Source organism: Malania oleifera, chromosome 6 (assembly GCF_029873635.1).
Source record: "Malania oleifera isolate guangnan ecotype guangnan chromosome 6, ASM2987363v1, whole genome shotgun sequence".
Classification (NCBI taxonomy): Eukaryota; Viridiplantae; Streptophyta; class Magnoliopsida; order Santalales; family Ximeniaceae; genus Malania; species Malania oleifera.
Genome location: NC_080422.1, coordinates 91,640,341 through 91,662,152, shown reverse-complemented (window position 1 = coordinate 91,662,152; position 21,812 = coordinate 91,640,341). Strand labels below are relative to the sequence as shown.

Sequence of the window (21,812 nt, the reverse complement as noted above, 5' to 3'; positions counted from 1 at the left end):
CTCTCCATTAAGCAATTTTATTCCAGTTTTATTAATTTATGGAATGATTATTCTAGGTTGGTGCATTCTCAGGTTCCCAAAGAAGCTTTAGCAGCACTACAAGCAGTTCACTCTAAGAGCTAGCGAGATCAATTCTTGATGAAACTCTAACCCGAGTTTGAAAGTGCATGAGCTGGGTTAATCAATTGCACACCTGTCCCATCTTTAGAGGTTTTCTTGGGTGAACTCTTGTGTGAAGAACAATGTCTTGCCTCACAGCTTGGCCTTTCTCAATATGTTTGTGGTTCTGAGATTTTTAATGTGGCCTACGCCGCTCAAGGCAGAGGGCGATCCAGATCTTCGCAATAGTGTTATAATTGCAAGGAAATTGGGCACATTGCAAAACATTGTAGCAAGAAATTCTGCAATTATTGCAAGGAGGGTCATATCATTAAGGATTGTCGTGTACGTCCTCAGAATCGATTCGCTCCTGCTTTTCATACTGTTGTTCAGCCCAATTTTGTGACTACATATTTCGCACAACCTGCTGTTCCAAGTCCTTCTTCCAACATTACTGTTAAGCAAGTTCAACAAATGATTATTTCAGCCCTCTACTTTTGGTCTCCAAGGTGAGAAAAATCTTCTTACTTCTCCTTGGTTAATTGACTCTGCGGTTTCTAATCACATGACTGGCAGTCAGGCAGCTTTACGTGATGTTCGTATGTATGATGGTAAGCATCATATTCCGATCGCCGATGGCAGTACTCCTCCTGTTGGAAAACGAAGGTCTTCCTTTACTATTGTTTTCGTGTCTCCTGATTTATTTGTCAATCTCATTTCGGTTAGACAATTAGTAAAATAAAATTGTTTTGTTCATTTTGATCGTTTTGGTCTCGTTTACAGGATGAAGTGTCGGGACAGGAGATAGCAAAGGGGCCTAAAGTGGGAATTTTTTTCCCGCTACAATCTTTTACCATTCCTTCGTTCAATTTCTCTTGGTTGCCCTGCTATTGCTGATAATAATAGCCAATTTTGGCATAAGAAATTGGGTCATCCAAACTCTGTAATTTTGACACATCTTATGAAATATGGTTATTTGAATAATACAAGTGCATCTTCTTTGATATCTTTTGATTGTGCTTCTTGTAAACTTGGAAAAAGCAAATCTTTTCCTTTTTTTGTTTTTGCAAGTTAGTCATGTTTCTACGTGTTTTGAAATTATTAATTTTGATGCTTGGGGTGTGAGTCCTGTTATTTCTCATGCTCAATACAGATATTTTGTGACATTTATTGACGATTATAGTTGTTTCACATGGGTCTATTTTCTTTGTTCTAAAGCTAATGTGTTGTCAACCTTCCAAATTTTTGTTGCCAATGTAGAAACCCAATTTTCTACCTGTATTAAGATCTTATGCTCATATTCTCAGTGTGAATACATGTTTCATCCTTCCCAATTTTTCTCCGACAGAAGGGTATTCTCTCTCAGCGTTCGTGTCCTTCCACCCTTCACTAGAATGGTGTCGCCGAGCGTAAGAATCTTCAAGATTTTGTTCGTAAATTGATGCTTGAATCTTTTGTTCCTTTTAGATTTTAGGTAGAAGCCTTATCTACTGCTCTATATTTGATTAATCGTCTACCTTCTCCTACTTTGGATCTTGATTCTCCATATTCTCGTTTGTTTGGTGATTCCCTTGATTATAATTCTCTACATGTTTTTGATTGCATTTGTTTTGTTCACTTACCTCCCATTGAACGTCACAAGCTTGTTGCTCAATTTGTTCAATGTGCTTTTCTTGGCTATAGTAATTCTCATAAAGGGTTTCTGTGTTATGATGCAGATGCTAACAAGTTTTGTATTTCTTGCAATGTGATTTTTTTTTTTTTTTAAATCAATATTTCTTTCCGTCTCGTACTAATCATGTTTCTTCCTCTATTTCGCTTCCTCCTTTTGATGACGTGTCTAGTATTACTTCTCGTTTTAAGCCAGGTATTGTGTAACAGCGACGTCGCCCACTGCCTCTTCCTTCTTCTGAACCGCCACCTGATCCTTGTCTTGCATGTGCCCCCCCTGGTCTACTAGGGTTGGTATAGTTTTTCTTCTTATGCTCTTTAGGCTACTCTTAATACTAACTCTATGCCTAAGTCTTATTCTAAGGCTTCTGCTCATGAGCGTCAGCAAGCTATGCAGGATGAACTTCAGGCTCTTTAGGACAATAACACTTGGGACATTGTCCCTTGTCTTGCTGGAGTTAAGCCTATTGCCTGCAAATGGGTATACACCACCATCAAGCTACATGCTGATGGTTTTATTGAAAGACATAAAGCTCGTCTAGTGGTACTTGGGAATAGGCAGGAGTATGGGCTTGATTATAGGGAAACATTCGCTCTTGTGGCTAAAATGACTACTGTTCGCACTGTTATGGGCATTGCTGTTTTGAAAGGATGGTCACTTCGCCAGATGGATGTGAAGAATGCATTTTTACATGGTGATCTAAAGGAAGAAATATTTATGTGACCTCCTCCTGGCTTGTTTCCTTCCTCTTCGATTGAGGTTTGTCACTTGAAGCGGGCTACGTATGGTTTGAAGCAGGCACTGCGGGCATGCTTGGAGAAGTTTCGTACTAGTCTATTGGATTTCACTTTTACTTAAGAGTCAGTATGTCTCCTCTCTATTCTTTCACAAGACTGCCCTTGGAATCGTTATACTTCTTGTGTATGTCGATGATATTGTGATTGCAGGATCTGATCCCCAGCTAATTGAGCAGCTCCTACAGCACCTCAGATCTTCGTTTCATATGAAAGATCTTGGTCCACTGCAGTATTTTCTTGGACTTGAGGTTCAACATTGTCCGAATGGCACACTCTTACATCAGCATAAGTATACCCAAGAACTTCTTTCATTAGTCGGCCTTCAAGACTGTATTTTGGCTCTTACACCTATGGAGGTTAATTTAAAGATGCATTAGACGGATGATGATCCATTATCTGATCCTTCGATGTATCGGCAGCTGGTGGGTAGTTTAAATTATTTGACCATTACTCGACTCGATGTCTCGTTTGTTGTTCAGCAGGTCAGTTAGTTTATGCAAGCTCAGTGCCAATCACATTTGGCTGCTGTCCATTGTCTTCTTCGATATCTCCAGGGGACATCTGGTCGCGGCTTGTTCTTCCCTTCAGGGAATTCTTTACAATTGATGGGTTTTAGTGATGCCAACTGGGCTGGATATGCGGATACTCGTCGTTTTGTTACGGGTTGGTCTATGTTCCTTGGTGCCCTCATTTCTTGGAAGAATAAGGAGCAGGCTCGTGTCTCGAAGTCATCCACCGAGTCTAAATATCGGGCTATGTCGTCTTCCTGTTCTGAAATCATACGGCTTCGAGTGTTGTTAGGAGAACTTTGTGTTCCGCAGCTTACTCCTACTCCTCTTCAAGCTGATAATACAAGTGCTATTCAGATTGCTGCCAATCCCGTTTTTCATGAATGCACCAAACATATTGAGGTGGATTGTAATTCCATTCATGAAGCCTTTGCTCGTTAGGAGATTACTCTTCCACACATTTCCACTGAGCACCAAACCGCTGATGTTTTCACCAAGGCTCTCTCTTGTCCTCGCCATCAGTTCCTGCTTGCCAAATTGATGCTTCTCGATCACCCAGCATCAATTTGAGGGGGGATGTTAGCAGAATTGACAGCTGCATGTGCTGTATGTTGGCAGAATTTGTTTAGGATGTAAATAATTTAGTTGAAATATTTTAGTTTGTATTTATATTGTATATAACAGAATATTTGGCTGTAAATAAGGCTGAGAACCAGGCAGCATGTAGGCAATGAACATGTGCCTGAAACTTTGGCAGCCTGTTCCTGAATATCTAGCAGCAAGTGCCTGAAATTCTGGCAGTATTTAGGTGCTGAAAATCTGCCTGAAAATATGGCAACAAATATGTAAATTTATTCTATATAATGAAAGCAAACCCAATGGAAAGAGCATTCAGACCAAAATTGACACTCATCACCCCAATGTTGGGCATAAGGCTCATGATGTGGGTGTCTCCTAACAAAGGCATCTTGGCGATTCACTCGCCTTTGTGGAGGAAGAGGAGGTCTTTCTCTAAGAGGCATAGGTGACTCTCTAGGCTTTTCTTCATCATTGTCTCGCTCAAGGGGTGGCTCTAAATCGTCATGGGGTGGGTTATGGACTTGTTGGTCTTCCAACCTATCTAGTCGTTGGCGGGTCTCGACTAGCTCTTGATTCAAGTCATGGACTTGATCTTGAAGCTCATCTATTGAGGCATCTCTCTCAACATCAGTCCTACGACCTCGGTACATATTCCCAATTTGAGTAGACATCCTAGGGGTTGGGGAAGGATTCAGACAACACTAGGGCAGCCCTTAGGAATGTTGTTTGGTCACACAAAGTAGGGTCAAATGTGAACCTAACCTAGGCTCTGATACTGTGGGAAAATATGTTTAATGATTTTTATTCTATGATGTTTATTTTATATTTCTATTGTATAAAGCAGCTGCAAATAATGCTGCAAATCAGGCAGCATGCTGGCACTGAATGTTAGCAAAATTTGTTTAGGATGTAAATAATTTAGTTGAAATATTTTAGTTTATATTTATATTGTATATAACAGAATATTTGGCTGCAACTAACGCTGAAAACCAGGCAGCATGTTCAGTGCCTGAAATTCTGGCAGCACTTAGGTGCTGAAAATCTTCGTGAATTTATGGCAGCACCTATGTAAATTTCTTCTATATAATGAAAGCAAACCCTATGAAAAGCTCATTCAGACCAAAATTGACCTGGTATCAGAGCCCCAAATTATTTTCATAGTTATCTCTCAGCTTGGCTGTAGCTGAATTCTTGGTTTCTTTTTTTCTCAGTAATTTTTTTTTTAGTAGCAGCAGTTTCTTTAGGAGATCGGTAATTTCCGGTGGGTTCTAAACTACTGTTCGGCAGTTCTATTGAAGGTGTCGGGAATTTATTTTAAGTCCTAGTGCAGTGGTTTTCTTGTTCGGAGGTTCTGTTTCTGATTGTGATGAATTCTTGGTGGCTGTTGACAGATTCTGGGGGGGCAATTCCATTGAATCAGGTTTATCCTTTCTGATTATATCTTTATTACATGCCTGGTTCTTATGGCTATAATTTTGTAGTAATTCTGTTTGGTTGTGTGGCTATTAGCAAATATTTTTTTGGTGTTGTTGGGCTGTTGAATTTCTTATTCCAGTAATTATTGAGATTTCTCTGTTCTGCCCAATTTTTTTTGGGTGGTAATTATGCCAGGAAAAAATTCTATTGTTCACCTTAATGGCAAGAACTATGCCAGTTGGGAATTCTAATTCCGATCCTTTTTTATTCTTCTTGCCATTCGGACTGACTAATGCTCCTGCTGCATTTATGAACTTTATTAACAGGGTCTTCCATAAATATCTGGATCAGTTTGTGGTGGTATTCGTTGATGACATTTTAGTTTATTCGAAGAGTCCTGAGGAGCATGAGAATCATTTGAGGCTAGTACTTCAGGTACTAAGAGAAAGGAAGTTTTATGCTAAATTCAAGAAATGTGAGTTCTGGCTAGTAAAAGTTGCATTCCTAGGACATGTGATATCTAGGGGTAGTATTTCAGTGGACCCAAGTAAGATAGCGGCAGTAGTGTATTGGACGAGACCGAAAAATGTTCACTAGGTCAGGAGTTTCTTAGGTCTGACAGGGTATTATCGCCAATTCGTGGAAGGGTTTTTTAAATTATCAGGTCCTCTGACAAGTTTGACAAGAAAGAATGTGAGGTATGAGTAGACAGATGAATGTGAGCAAAACTTCCAGGAATTGAAACAACGACTCGTCACTGCTTCGGTCTTGATCGTTCCATCTAGAGAAGGTGGTTTTGTGATTTATAATGATGCATCTCGGAAAGGGCTTGGATGCGTATTAATGCAATAGGGGAAGGTCGTGGCATATGCTTCTCGGCAACTCAAGTAGTACGAGAAGAACTATCCTACGCACGATTTGGAATTGGTGGCGGTGGTATTTGCATTGAAAATCTAGAGACACTATCTGTATAGTGAAAGGTGTGAGATTTTTACAGATCATAAAAGCCTAAAGTACTTTTTCACGTCAAAGGAATTGAATATAAGACAGAGGAGATTGCTAGAACTAATAAAGGACTATGATTGTACCATCAACTACCACCTAGGGAAAACCAATGTGGTAGCAGATGCGTTAAGTTGGAAATCATTGAAGACGTCAGTATCAGCAGTGGTAACTCAACATCCAATCATGATGGATCTGGAAAGATTTGGGGTGGAAATAGTGGCGGGAAATCATTAGGCTTTCATTGCTAGTCTGGTAATCCAACCGACCTTACTAGAAAAGATTAAGGCCGCACAGATGAAAGATGCAGAGTTGGTGAAGATTATGGGTAAGGTATAAAGTGGATTGAACGTGGAGTTTAATATCTCAGATGATGGGGTTTTAAGGTTTCACACCAGATTATGTGTACCCAATGATGCAGAGATTAAAAGAACAATTCTGAAAGAGGCTCATCGCTCCCTTTATACAGTGCATCTAGGAAGCACCAAAATGTATCAGAATTTGCTAGAATCTTTCTGGTGGAACAACATGAAGAGAGAAATTGCCCAATTTGTGGAACAGTGCCTTGCATGTCAGCAAGTGAAGGCTGAACATCAGAGACCTGCAGGGTCATTGCAACCACTCCACATTCCTGAGTGAGAGTGGGAGCACATTTCCATGAATTTTGTAACAGGGTTACCATCAGCACTGCATGGGCAAAACGTCACTTGGGTAGTTGTTGACCGTCTAACAAAAACTGCCCATTTTGTTCCCATCAAAGATAACTACTCCATAAACAGACTAGCAGAGTTGTATGTTCAGGAGATAGTTAGATTGCACAGCGTACCAGTGTCCATCATATCAGATCGGGACCCACAGTTCACCTCCCAATTTTTGAAAAGTTTGCAGAAAACTATGGGATCTCAACTTACATTTAGCACAACATTTCACCCCCAAGATGATGGACAATCAGAGAAAATAGTTCAGATATTGGAAGATATGTTGCAGACATGTGTGTTGGATTTCGGAGGAAGTTGGATTCGGTATCTGCCATTGGTTGAGTTCGCATACAACAATAGCTATCAGGCCAGTATTGAGATGACACCGTATGAAGCGTTATATGGTCGAAGGTGCCGATCTCCATTGTATTGGGATGGAGTTGGTGAACGGTGAATTCTGGGGCCAAAGATTATACAGCAGACTTATGAGAAAATCAAACTCATCCGGGATAGAATTAAAATAGTTCAGAGTTGACAAAAGAGTTATGTTGATACTCGTCAACGGGAGTTAGAGTTTGATGTAGGGAATAAGATATTTCTAAGGATTGCTCCAATGAAGGGAGGTATGAGATTTGGAAAGAAGGGTAAGCTAAGCCCTTGGTATATCGGGTCATTCGAGATATTAGAGATGATTGGTCCAGTTGCATACAGAATAACATTACCCCCGGTGTTATCTAGGATTCATGATGTGTTTCACATGACCATGCTGAAAAAGTATGTGCCAGACCCTTCGCATGTAATAAGCTATGAGTCGATGGAAGTCAAGGACACCTTATCATATGAGGAAGTGCTAGTTCAGATTTTAGGCAGGAAGGATCAAGAGCTACGAACCAAGAAGATCCTGTTGGTGAAAGTACTCTGGCGTAATCATGCAATTGAGGAAACCTCATGAGAATTAGAAGAGGAAATATGTCAGTGGTTGTAATAACTGTTGGTTAGCAAATTTCGAGGATGAAATTTTTATAAGGAGGGGAGAATGTACTGATCCTAAAAAAATAAAAATAAAAATAATTAATTCAATAATAATAATTATTAATTAAATAATATAATATATTAATATATTACTATATTATAATATATATATATGTAAAAGGAAGTATCTTGAGAATTGAAGATTGAAAGTCCCCCCCTTAGTCGAATGCTCTCTCTCTCTCTCTCTCTTAAATTCTCCTCCATTTCTTGGCCAAATTGAAAAACGAACATCATTTTAAGGTCCTAGCTCCTCTCCTCGACATTTTAACCAGAGAGATTTCGCCGTTTGGACATCGTAGGCACCACTCTAGGGCTAAGGTAGGGGGAATAGATTGTGTCAGGCTTAATTTTAAAATATGCCTGATTTAAATTGATTATTTTTATTTTAATTATTTCCATATGTCTAGGTTAAAATAAACTGCGGGGATTTGATCAAATCGGGATTTTGGGAATATATTTGAGTTAAATTAAACCACGGGGATTTGATCAAATCGGGGTTTTTGGAATATATTTGAGTTAAATTAAACTGCGTGGATTTGATCAAATCGGATTTTTGTGAATCTACTTGAATTAAATTAAATAGGTGAAATTGTTCATACCCGCGTTTTTATTTAAATTTACTGCACGTATTTATATTTATAAAATCTTCCCAAAAAAATTATGAATTTATAACTATTAACATTCAAATTGTGTGGCATGCATGGTTTTAAATCGTGGTAGCGGGTAGCATAACGTAACAGTAACGAGTGTAACGGGAAGTAGGAGTAGCGGATGTTACATAACGGGAAGCGGGTGTAACGGCCGTGAATTTTTTTGAAGCACGCACAACCTTGTGCATATTAGCGTACTTGCATGTTTTAAACTTTTAGCCATTCTTAGAAAAGGTTTTAGTGTATTTTGGACCCTTTAGTTTGAGTAACTAAGTTATTTGGTAAGGGCAACAAGTTTACATTTGTTTTAAACCATCATTGATAGAAAATTACGTGTGTGCGTGTATTTATACTTCTCATTGTTCTTATTTGTGATAAATTCTTATGTGTGCTAAATGAATTAATAAAATAAAATACATTATACACTCCATTAATCTATTAGACACATAAGACATACGAATAATATAAATATAAAATAGCTAGAAAAGAAAGAAGGTTGAAGTTGAAAAATAAAGAACATAAATATCACATTACTAATATTAATAAAAAAAAAATTTCCTAACAAGTTAGTATTTTGAAATTGTTAATTAATGCATCTATTGTGAGTATTTAAAGAAATAGTAAATTTTCTATCATTGTCATCCTCATTATAATCTTTTCCCGCTCTTGCCACTTGGTATATTGAGAATGATATATGAAAGAGAGAGAAAAAGTGAGAAGAAAAAGTAAAAAATAAAATATTTTTTTGGTGTAACAGTCCTGTAGCGGTTACGTAATGGCAGTAGCGGCCTTTACGTTACGGTCGTGGTCCATAGCGGCCTCTACGGTTGTGATTTTTCTTCCCACCGATTTCGCTGTGTGTAACGGTACGGTAACCCAAAAAACCTTTACGTAACGGCGTTATGTAACGGTCGCGGCCTTTATTTAGAACCATGGTGGCATGAGAATGATTTACTTTTAATTTATAATTAAACTTGTTGGAATTTATATGGTATTATATTATGAAAGTTGTGATATTATACTAGTTTCTTGAATGGTTGGGAGTACTGTGGATATTGTGAAATTGACAGTTTAATACCAATCACGTGGATGTTGGAAAAAAAAGTGTGGAAAGACGGTTGTGAACTCCGTGTTGAGAATTGGGATCATGCTATCTGTATTATGTATATTGCATTATATGTTCTAAGAATCTTGATTGACTAGTAGAAGCTCGGTACTGTAGCTACAGACAAGAATCAGTGCAGTCACACTGTTCTGAGAGTGTTAGTGGATGAAAAGTCGATTTGGCCAGAGAAGAGTTGTCTACCCGCCTGGAGTCTGGTGGTAGGCCAGTCAAGGCTAAGTCCAGTCTTCGGATCGCACAACCCGTCATGGGGGTTAAACATGTCGTTAGTCCAAAATGAGAGGTTCTTTTATACATATTTGTAAATTTATGTAATTGGGGCTATTATTGAGCCGGAGTTATTAACTAAAGGAAAATAAGTATTTTTACTATTTAGGTGTGAGTTACATTTTATAAATGCCATTTTTATTCAAAGTTAAAATAATGGATGTATTTAGCTTACATAAAAATTCATTTTTGCCACACACTGATAATAATCTATTCCGTCTTACTGAGAGGTGTCTCACCCCAATAATTATTTCACATTTCAAGAAATACAGGAAATCAAGCTTAGCGAGCTCTAGGGTAAGACTTGGATAATTTAATCTAAAGTGCTTATGTAAAATTAGTGAAAAGGAAGGTGTTATGTGATCATTTGGATGGGTCTTCTACGGCTCCAACTGATTCCAAGGAACTTAGTTCATGGGAAAGTAGGGATGCCAAAGTTGCTTCTTGGCTACTCTACTCTATTGAACCTCATATGGTCAACAATCTTCGTGGGTTCACTACTACTAAGATGATGTGGGATTACTTTCGGCAAATTTATTATCAAAATAATTATGCTCGAAAGTTTCAATTGGAGTTAGACGTCAGAAATTATTGCCAGGGGAATCTCTTCATTAAGCAATTTTATTCTAGTTTTATTAATTTATGGAATGATTATTCTAGGTTCGTGCATTCTTAGATTCCCAAAGAAGCTTTAGCAGCACTACAAGCAATTCACTCCTACAGCCAGTGGGATCAATTCTTGATGAAGCTCTGACTCGAGTTTGAAAGTACATGAGCTGGGTTAATCAATCGCACACCTGTCCCATCTTTAGAGGTTTGCTTGGGTGAACTCTTGCGTGAAGAACATTGTCTCGCCTCACAGCTTGGCCTTTCTCAAGATGTTGGTGGTTCTAAGACTTTTAATGTGGCCTACGCCGGTCAAGGCAAAGGATGATCTAGATCTCCACCACAGTTATATTTGCAAGGAAATTGGGCACATTGCAAAACATTGCAGCAAGAAATTCTGCAATTATTGCAAGGAGGGTCATATCATTAAGGATTGTCATGTACGTCCTCATAATCGATCCGCTCCTGCTTTTCATACTGCTATTCAATCCAATTTTGTGCCTACATCTTCCTCACAACCTGCTGTTTCGAGTCCTTCCAACATTACTCTCAAGCAAGTTCAAGAGATGATCATATCAGCCCTCTCTACTCTTGGTCTCCAAGGTAAGAAAAATCCTTATACTTCTCCTTCGTTAACTGACTCTGCGGCTTCCAATCACATGACTGACAATCAGGCAGCTTTACCTGATGTTCGTATGTATGATGGTAAGCAGCATATTCAGATTGCCTATAGCAGTACTCTTCCTTTTACAGTTGTTGGAAATATGGGGTCTTCCTTTACTAATGTTTTCGTGTATCCTGATTTATCTGCCAATCTCATTTCAGTTGGACAATTAGTAGAAGAAAATTGTGCTGTTCATTTTGATCATTCTGATTGTTGTGTGCAAGATCAAGCATCAGGGCAGGAGATAGCAATGGGCCCTAAAGTAGGACGTCTTTTTTCTCTTCAGTCATTTACCATTCCTTGTTCAATTTCTCTTGGTTGCTTTGCTATTGCTAATAATAATAGCCAATTTTGGCATAAGAAATTGGGTCATCGAAACTCTATAATTTTGAAATATCTTATGAAGCATGATTATTTGAATAATACAAGTGCGTCTTCTTTGATATCTTTTGATGGTGCTTCTTGTAAATTTGGTAAAAGCAAATCTTTACCTTTTCCTTTATAGGGTAGTCGTGCTTCTATGTGTTTTGAAATTATTCATTCTGATGTTTGGGGTATGAGTCCTGTTATTTCTCATGCTCAATATAGATATTTTGTGACATTTATTGATGATTACAATTGTTTCACATGGGTCTATTTTCTTCGTTTTAAAGCTGATGTGTTCTCAACCTTCCAAACTTTTGTTGCCTATGTAGAAACCCAATTTTCTGCCTGTATTAAGATCTTACTTTCAGATTCTGGGGGCTAATACATTTCTCATCCTTTTTGATCTTTTCTCCGACAGAAGGGTATTCTCTCTCAGCGTTTGTGTCCTTCCACTCCTCAACAGAATGGCGTTGCCGAGCATAAGAAATTCTGGCAGCATGTTCCCAAAATTCTGGCAGCACTTAGGTGCTGAAAATCTTCCTGAATTTATGGCAGCACTTATGTAAATTTTTTCTATATAATGAAAGCAAACCCTATGGAAAGGGCATTCAGACCAAAATTGACACTGAACATGTGCCTGAAATTCTGGCAGCATTTAGGTGCTGAAAATCTGCTTGAAAATATTGCACCAACTATGTAAACTTCTATATAATGAAAGCAAACCCTATGGAAGGATAAGACATTAAGCTGTGCTAGTCAGCCCTTGCCACAACTGTTTTTAGTACTCTGTCCTTCTTACTCGGTGCTGTCACTTCAGTAGTTTCTGGTTTCCTTGGCATGAAAATTGCTGCGTACGCAAATGCATGGACAACCTTAGAAGCAATAAAGGGTGTTGATGAGGCTTTTATTGTTGCATTTCAGTCTGGTGCAGTAATGGGTTTTCTCCTTACTGCAAATGGTCTCTTGGTGCTTTACATTGCTATACTATGGTGATGACTGGGAAGGCCTTTTTGAGGCTACTCCCATGGCTCTCTTTGGGAGAGTTGCTGGTGGAATCTATACTAAGGCTGCTGATGTTGGAGTTGATCTTGTGGGCAAAGTAGAAAGAAACATTCCAGAAGACAACCCAAGAAATCCTGCTGTGTTTGCTGACAATGTTGGTGACAATGTTGGGGATATTGCTGGAATGGGGTCTGATCTTTTCGGCTCATATGCCGAGTCATCTTGTGCAGCTCTTGTTATTGCTTCCATATCATCCTTCGGAATTCATCATGATTTCACTGCAATGTGTTATCCTTTGCTTATTAGTTCCATGGGTATTCTTGTTTGTTTGGTCACCACCCTTTTCGCAACTGATTTCTTTGAAATCAAGGTTGTCAAGGAAACTGAACCATCATTGAAGAAAGAACTTATTTTGTCCACCATTCTTATGACTCTAGGAATTGGAATTGTTAGCTGGATTTTCCACCATCATTCACAATCTTAAATTTTGTTGCTCATAAGTTTGTTGAGAATTGGCAGCTGTTCCTGTGTGTGGCTGTTGGTGTTTGGGCTGGACTTATTATTAGGTTTCTGACTGAATATTACACCAGCAATGCATACACCCCTGTACAAGAGGTTGCAGATTCCTGCAGGACTGGAGCTGCCACCAATGTTATATTTGGACTTGCCTTGGGATACAAGTCTATCATAATTCCTATTTTTGCCATTGCAATCAGTATTTTTGTTAGCTTCAGCTTTGCAGCCAGTATGGTATTGCTGTGGCAGCTCTTTGAATGCTAAGCACCATTGCTACTGGATTGGCCATTGATGCTTATCGCCCCATCAGTGACAATGCTGGAGGCATTGCTGAGATGGCGGACATGAGCCACCGTATCTGTGAGAGAACTGATGCCCTTGTTGCTGCAGGAAACACCGCTGCAGCTATAGGAAAGGGATTTGCCATTGGATCTGCTGCACTAGTGTCTTTGACGCTGTTCGGTGCCTTTGTGAGTCGTGCCAGGATTTCGACAGTTGATGTCTTGACCCCAAAGGTTTTCATTGGTTTGATTGTTGGTGCAATGCTGCCATACTGGTTCTCTGCCGTGAAGAGTGTATTAAGTGCAGCTTTAAAGATGGTTGGGGAGGACCAGAAGGCTTCCCTCAACACACGTCTGATTCCTGCCTCTGAAGGAAATTGTGAGTTGGGATTCAATGGAGAGAAAAGCAGAGAAAGGAGAGAGGAAATTGTGGAAGAAGTGAAGAAACAACTATGGCTAGCTGGGCCTTTGGTCTCCATTAGTCTTCTGCAGTACTTTTTGCAGATGACGTCAGTGATGTTTGTTGGTCATCTAGGAGAATTAGCTCTCTCTGGTTCTTCAATGGCCACTTCTTTTGCAACCGTGACTTTTTTCAGCTTGTTGATGGGAATGGCAAGTGCGCTGGATACATTATGTGGCCAGTCCTATAGTGCAAAGCAGTACCACATGCTTGGAGTTCACATGCAGAAAGCCATGTTTGTTCTTTTGCTTGTAAGCATACCCCTTGCTGTTATCTGGGCAAACACAAGATCCATTCTTATGACTCTCGGCCAAGATCCTGAAATATCAAAGGAAGCTGAAGTTTATGCTCGATTCATGATACCTTCTCTTTTTGCATATGGCCTTCTTCAGTGCCTCAACAGATTCCTGCAGACCTGAAACATTGTCTTCTCAATGATGATAATCTTTGGTCTTACAACTTTGCTTCATTTTCTCATTTTCTGGATTCTTGTGCTCAAATTGGACCTAGGAGTCAGAGGAGCTGCCATGGCAAATTCCATCTCTTATTTGATGAATGTGTTGCTATCAGCACTTTTTGTCAAGTTTTCCTTCTCATGTGAAAAAACATGGACTGGCTTTTCAAAGGAAACCCTACACAATATTCTCCCTTTTCTTGGACTGGCTGTTCCTTCTGCCCTTACGGTCTGCTTGGAAATGTGGTTATTTGAAATGATGGTTCTTTTATCTGGTCTTCTTCCTAATCCAAAGTTAGAAACCTCAGTTAGAAGGAGTCTACACAGCTTTGCAAAGTATTAGTCAAGGTATAGCTACAACGAATCAAAATAACCAACTCAGCAAAATAACCACTATGCTGAATCAACAGCCAACGATGGAGGAAGTGCTAGAAGAAACAATTGTTGAAAAATGGATGCATATGTTGAAGGAGTTTAAGAAATTAAACCCTCCCAACTCTGCAGGCAACTTAGAACCTCGAGAGTCAGGGAATTGGCTGCGGAAAGTCTAGAAACTTTTTAATATGCTTAGAATGCTAGATGAGTATAGAGTCATCATCGACCATTGGTGGGAATCTGTGCAACTAGTAAGAGATGTTGAGGCTATGAGCTGGGGCTGACTTTGAAGCAATTTTCAATGAGAAATATTTTCGAAAGGCATTCCGAGAAGCCATATTACAGGAATTTATGTAGTTAACTCAAAGGAACTTGTTTGTTAGCCAATATGAAAGCAAGTTCGCTGAATTATCATGGTTTGGACCAGAACTTGTCAGCACTGAGGAATTGAAGGTTTGAAAATTTGAAAGGGGACTGAAAGCTACTAGTAGGTCTAAACTTGTAGCCCTTAGGATTGAGAGTTTTGGGGAAATAGTGGAAGAAGCTTCCTTGGTGGAGCAAGACATTGAAGACACTCAGAAAATTTATGACCAAAAGAAGAGGTCTTCATTTAGCCAATTCGGATCAGCTGGAAAGAAGCCAAAAGTCTCTCCAACACCACAGCAAAGTGCTCAAATCAGTGGCTCCTTCCATAGGGTTATAAAGTGTAATGGGTGTGGACAAGAAGGGCATATAAGGAGGGAGTGCCCTACCTCTCAATCTCCTATGATATTACAAAGACAACAACAACCAGCAACTGAGTTCTCTCATCCTCGACCTTATCAACCATAACCATCCCTAGGTTTGAGTTTTCCTCGAAATTCAGCCAACCTAGTTCGATGCTCCTACAACTCCATCTAAGGTTGAAGCTTCCTATAAAGGAAAGCATGAGTTAGGGAATAAGGTGCAAGGAAGATTTTATGTCGTTGCACCATCCCAACATGGGCATTAGGGAGAGAAACCAAATGAGGAGGCAAGTAATGCTATGGTGGGAGGTATGATTCAATTACACAACACTTGGGCAAGAGTTTTATTTGATTTTGGTTCTACATACTCCTACATTGCTACATCCTTTGCTAATATGTTCTGTTTAGAGTTTGAACCTTTGTGTAGTGTCTTGTGTGTTGCTTCACCTGTGGGAAAACTATAAATGTGAACAAAATATGCTGAAATTGCATTTTACATATTGATAAACATGACTTCCTAGTTGACTTATGAATCATGGATATTATGGATTATGACGTAATCCTAGGAATGGAGTGCTTATCCATTTACCATTCACTTGTTGATTGTTAAAAAAGAAAGTAGTACTCAAAGATCCAAATGGAGCGATAGTTTCCTTCCATAGAGACCAAACTAAGAAGCTCTCATGTTTGATATCTGGGTTGCTTGTGAAGGGTTCGAATTTTAGCATATTTCTGGGATTTGTAGTAGTAATGAAAGAAAGTACACAAGTTAATAAAACCCGAGCTGCTTTGCCCATACTTGATGAATTTCTAGATATTTTTGCAAATGATTTGCCAAGACTGCCTCTAAACTGAGAGATTGAGTTTACTGTTGATTTTGTGTTGGGGACGGAACCTATATCCTTAGTCTTAAATTTTCACGAAATTGTTGATATTTCCGTTGAAATTTCTGATTTCCGTCACCCTCGAAATCAAAATGGCATTCGATTCCCGTCTTGCATAATTTCCATCGAAATCTCAATGAATCATCCAAAATTTATTGAAATCTCAAAATTTTAGCAAAACTTGTTGAAATTTTAACTATACAATAAAATTTCCTTAGAATTCAAATGAGAAATTTAGGAGTGAAGTGAAATTCTATCTTTATTTATTTTATTTCTTTTGTCGGAACAAAAGATTATTACAAGTGTTTTTGAAATTATATGAAAAAATAAACTTTAGTAACATTTTATTTAACCATTCATGTCTAAATTATCATTATTTGTATAATAAATAATATTTAAATGATTTATGAATTTCATTTGTATTAACTGAATATGTTTAATGTACATTATCTTAAATATATTTGATACACATACTATTTTACAACTTTTCCACCTCATACAAAACATAGATGTATTTAATTTGTAATATATTAGTCCTAAAACTTATATTATCATGTTTGTTAACCATTTCTAAAGCTTCACAAAGAATTACATGCTTTATTACTGAATTCTGTTACTTTTTCAAATCGAAATCGAAATTGACATCGAAATCGAAATTTCTGTTGATATTTCCGTACTTTTGGAGCTTCGAAATTTGAGTCGAAATTGAAATTTAAGACCCTACCTATATCGACTTCTTTGTATAGAATGACTTTGGCTGAACTAGGGGAACTTAAGGTGCAACTACAAGATCTCCTCAACAAGGGATTTATTTGACCTAGTGTATCACCATGGGGTGCACCTACATTATTCGCTAAGAAACATGATGGATCCTTGAGGCTATGCACTGCTTGAGGCTATGCATTGATTATAGGAAATTGAATTGGGTTACTATCAAGAATCGACATCCACTTCCAAGAATTGTTGAACTATTTGATCAATTAGAAGGATCCCAATATTTTTCGAAGATTGACTTGGGATTAGGTTATCATCAACTAAGAATTCGGGAATCAGACAACCTAAAGACAGCATTATGTACACGATATGGTCATTAATGAGTTTCTTGTGTTACCATTTGGGGTTACCAATGCACTTGTCGTCTTTATGGATATGATGAATCTAGTTTTTCAACCATACCTAGATCAATTTATTATAGTTTTTATCAATGATATTTTGATATCTTTAAAGACTAAAAAAGAACATTAACAACACTTGTGATTGGCTTTACAGACTTTATAGGAACATCAGTTATATGCTAAACGGGAGAAATGCGATTTTTGGAGAACTAGTGTCAAATTTTTGGGTTATGTCATAACCAAGGATGCATTATCTGTTGATCATTCTAAAGATGAGGCTGTATTGAGTTGGAAGACTCCTAAAAATGTGGCCGAAACACGTAGTTTCTTGGGTTTGGCAGGGTATTATTGTAGGTTTGTGTACAATTTTTCGAGAATAGCTATGCCATTGACTGAGCTGACAAGTCAAGGAAAGAAATTTGTGTGGAGAGAAGAATGTGAAAGAGCATTTCAAGAATTAAAGCATCAACTAACAATTGCCCCATTACTAGCTCTTCCAAACAACGAGGATCGCTATGTAGTATATACAGATGCTTTCTTAAATGAACTGCTATGTGTGTTGATGCAAAAGGAAAAAGTGGTTGTGTATGGATCACGACAATTAAAGCCACATGAGCGCAATTATCCAATGCATGATTTGGAATTGGCTGCTATTGTGTTTGCGTTAAAATTATGACATTCATACTTGTATGGAAACAAATTTGAAGTGTATTCAAATCATAAAAGCCTTAAATATCTCTTAACTCAGAAGGAATTGAAATTAAGGCAAAGGCGATGGGTGAAGTATTTGGAAGATTATGGCTTTGAACTCCATTATCATCCAGATAACGAAAATGTTGTGGCAAATTCACTAAGCAGGAAGTCCTGACATACATTGGCAAACTTAAAAATTCAAAGGTGGAAGATGTTGGAGACAATAGATTCTTTTAACTTGTAGACAACCCTTCAAGGAGATCAGGTTTGTACATATAACTTAAGGACTTAACCAACTCTATTGGAGCAAATTATCAGAGGACAAGAGAAGGACCCTCAATTTCAAATATTGAGAGGTATAGAAAATGGTACACGCTCTAAAGGATGGACAAAATCTTCTAATGGAGTACTTCATTATTTGGGTAGGCTTTGTGTTCCATATGATTTGAAAAAGGAAGTCTTATGGGAAACACATTGTTCTAGATACATAATCCATTTTGGTAGCACTAAGATGTATAGAGATCTAAAAAGGCAATTTTGGTGGGGAGGTATGAGGAAGGACGTGAGAGAATTTGTGACAAAATGTCTAACTTGTCAACAAGTGAAAGTTGAACATCAAAATCTTGTGGGTTTTTTACAACGAGTAGCACAATGGAAGCAGGATGAGGTAACAATGGATTTTGTTTCAGGGTTACCAAAGACTACCCTTGGTCATGATACCATGTGGGTTATTGTGGATAGGTTGACAAAATTTGTTCACTTTTTACCCATCAAGACTTCAAATTCACTCAGAAGGCTAAGTCAATTGTATAGAAAAGAAATTGTACGACTATATGGTATTTTGTTATCCATCATCTCTGATAGAGATCCAAGATTTACCACTCAATTTTGGCAAAGTTTCCAAAAGGCTATGAGCACATAATAAAAATTCAGCATTGCCTCATCCTGAAACCAAATGGCCAATCTGAAAGGGTAATTCAAATTTTAGTGGATATGTTGAGGGCTTGCATTCTAGGCTTCAAAGGGAGTTGGAGTGAGCATCCCCTTAGTAGAATTTTCCTACAACTACTGCTTCCAATCGAGTATAAATATGGCACCTTATGAAGCTCTATATAGGGGACTTTGTAGAACATCGGTGCACTGGGCAGAGATAAGGGAAAATCAAATGCTTGGTCCAGATTAATTCAAGAAACTACTGAGAAAATTAAGCAAGTACAAAATCATCTCCTCACATCCTAAAGCCGACAAATGAGTTATGCTAATAAAAGAAGATGGCCACTAGAGTTTGCAGTCAGAGATTTTGTATTCCTTAAGGTGTCACCTTGAAAGGGGATATTTAGATTTGGAAAGAAAGGAAACTACAACCTTGTTATGTTGGGCCATTTCAAATTGTCAAATGAGTTGGGAAAGCAACATATAAATTGAGGTTCCCATCTAAATTTACTCATACTCATGATGTTTTCCATGTCTTGATGCTTCGACAATATGAACTAGATCTAAGTCATGTTCTTGAATGGTCCAATATCCCGTTGAAGGAGGATGCCAGTTATGAAGAAAATTCTATCCATATTCTTGAAAAGAAGGAAAGGGTCTTAAGGAAAAGGTTATTCCTTTGGTAAAGGTACTATGGCAACACTATGGCATCAAAGAAGCAACCTGCGAATCAAAATTTGACATGGCTGAAAGGTATCCTCATTTGTTTATAGCCTTGGATCGGATGAAATTTTGAGGAAGAAATTTCTTAAGGGGGAGAGAGTAATGATAATCATATCCTTTAGGCCACAGTAAATTTAAACTACTTTGATAAATTAGCATGAATTGCGTTGTTTATCAATAAATAAGTTCACACTAGCGATATTATTCATTTATTTGAGTTGTATTAACTGGTATTGGAAATTCCTTTTGACTTATTAGTAGTAGGAGGGGCTTAGATGAAAGCAAATTATGAGGGTCAAGCTAAAACATAAATAGCATAAGAGTTGGGGTAGAGGGAAAAAAAAAAAAAGATGAGGCATTCTGAAACCAAGTGTGACACTTGGCAGCACTACAAACCAGCAGTCGCCACCTGGCAGTTGGTTCTGAAAATCCAGCAGCAGACACCTAGTGCACAGCTGTCAGCACTGCAGGACCCCTGTTGCCACCAGCTGCTATGGTCCTGCCATGTGTCCAGATGCTGTCTTGACTTTTTCAGGCTGCAGAACAGCCTGAACATAGAAAAAAAATACCCCAAAACCCTTGCTGAAAGCCCTAGTAATAGAGAGAGAGAGAAGGGAGAGAGAGAAAGGGAGAGATAACTCTGCGGAAAATCAGGGAAATTCAGAGGGGAACTTAGACTAAGTTGAAGAGGCTGAAAATCAAGATAGATGTTCTTAATTTTCATTTATTCACTTAGGGGTTTTGGGTATTTAAAGGAAACAAGGGTAGAAACTTGTATAAAAGTTGAATCCTAATAAGGAAGATTTAAGTTTATTATCTCTAATTACTTGATATGGCTGCATAATTCTTCTATTTCTTTGGTTATAATAGTTGCATATCTTGTATAGCTGCAAAATTTTCATATGATACGTATTCCTCTTGTAAGTATGATGGATTTACTTGCTATGGCAAAGCTTGTGTATGCATTTGTTGAATTGATTTTTGGTTAAATAGATGGCACCATGTGTTGTTGTGGCTGTGATATTGGTGGAATTTGAGCAAGTAGGGATTGTGTCTCCCTTGAGTGAAAGGCCCTAAACCTCCGAAGGGTATTTCTAGACACTTGTTTGAGATAAAATGTGCACTTAGTTGGGATAGTACTGCTATTTTGGAAAAAAAAAGTGTAAATGCATGTTATTTGAATGTTTTGCATTGGTCACTTTAGATGAACAAATTGCTTTGAATAAAGATTGTGTTCATGCACCTTCTAATCATGCATACATCTAAGAAATAATGTGTTATCCTTATTTGAATAAGGTGGAGTTAAGAATGTCTACTAAGCTTGTGGTTGCTCACCCTATTCCTTAATAACTTTAGGTTCAAACTGAAGAATAGCTCCACTTGTTAGGTTCTCCAAGATACTACCATTTTGACATGTATTACAAGTTGGTAGGAAGGCAATAAGGATACTAAGCATGCGTTCAGTTTTGGGTCATTGTATATGTAGACTAGGGAGTGAGAAAAATGTTGTATGAAAAGTACAGGCCAATGTAAAGAGTTTGTTACTAAATGAAAAACGTTTTTAGTTGCTTATGGAGACAAAGTTAAACTTGATGATGAAGAAATAAATAGCACTTGTAGATTTCGATACCTTGGATCTATTATGCAAGCTGAAGGAGAAATTGAAGATGATGTAATGCATAGAGTTAAAGCAGGTTGGGTAAAATGAAGAAGTGCTTCAAGTGTGCTATGTGATCGTAGAATACCCTTAAAATTGAAAGGGAAGTTTTATAGGACAGCTATAAGACCAACTATGCTATATGGATCGAAATGTTGGGCGACGAAGAAACATAATATCCAAGAAGTAAAAGTTGCCGAGATGAGAATGCTTGGATGGATGAGTAGTATAACATTGAAAGATAAATTAAAGAATGAACATATTCGTGGTAAGTTAGGTGTAGCTCCTATAGAAAATAAAATAAGGAAGAGACGACTCAGATGGTATGGACGCTTGCAACATAGGCCACATAGTGCACTTGTGAGGAAGAGTGACTTAGTTACTGTGGGGGGCAGTAGAAGGGGTAGCGGTAGACCTAAAATAACTTGGGAGGAGATAAAGGATTTAATATCCTTGAATCTATCAAAAGAAATGGTCCATGATCGCATAAATTGGCGGAAAATGATTCATATAG

General features: G+C 38.1%; 1 protein-coding gene and 1 pseudogene across 3 annotated transcripts in view; both read left to right on the top strand.

Moving 5' to 3' along the window:
• The window catches only part of LOC131158292 (probable RNA-dependent RNA polymerase 5), a 155,708-nt gene that overhangs the window by 124,486 nt on the left and 9,410 nt on the right, over positions 1 to 21,812 (top strand). The window lies entirely within an intron of this gene.
• Positions 12,303 to 14,536, top strand: LOC131157695 (pyrophosphate-energized vacuolar membrane proton pump 1-like; annotated as a pseudogene).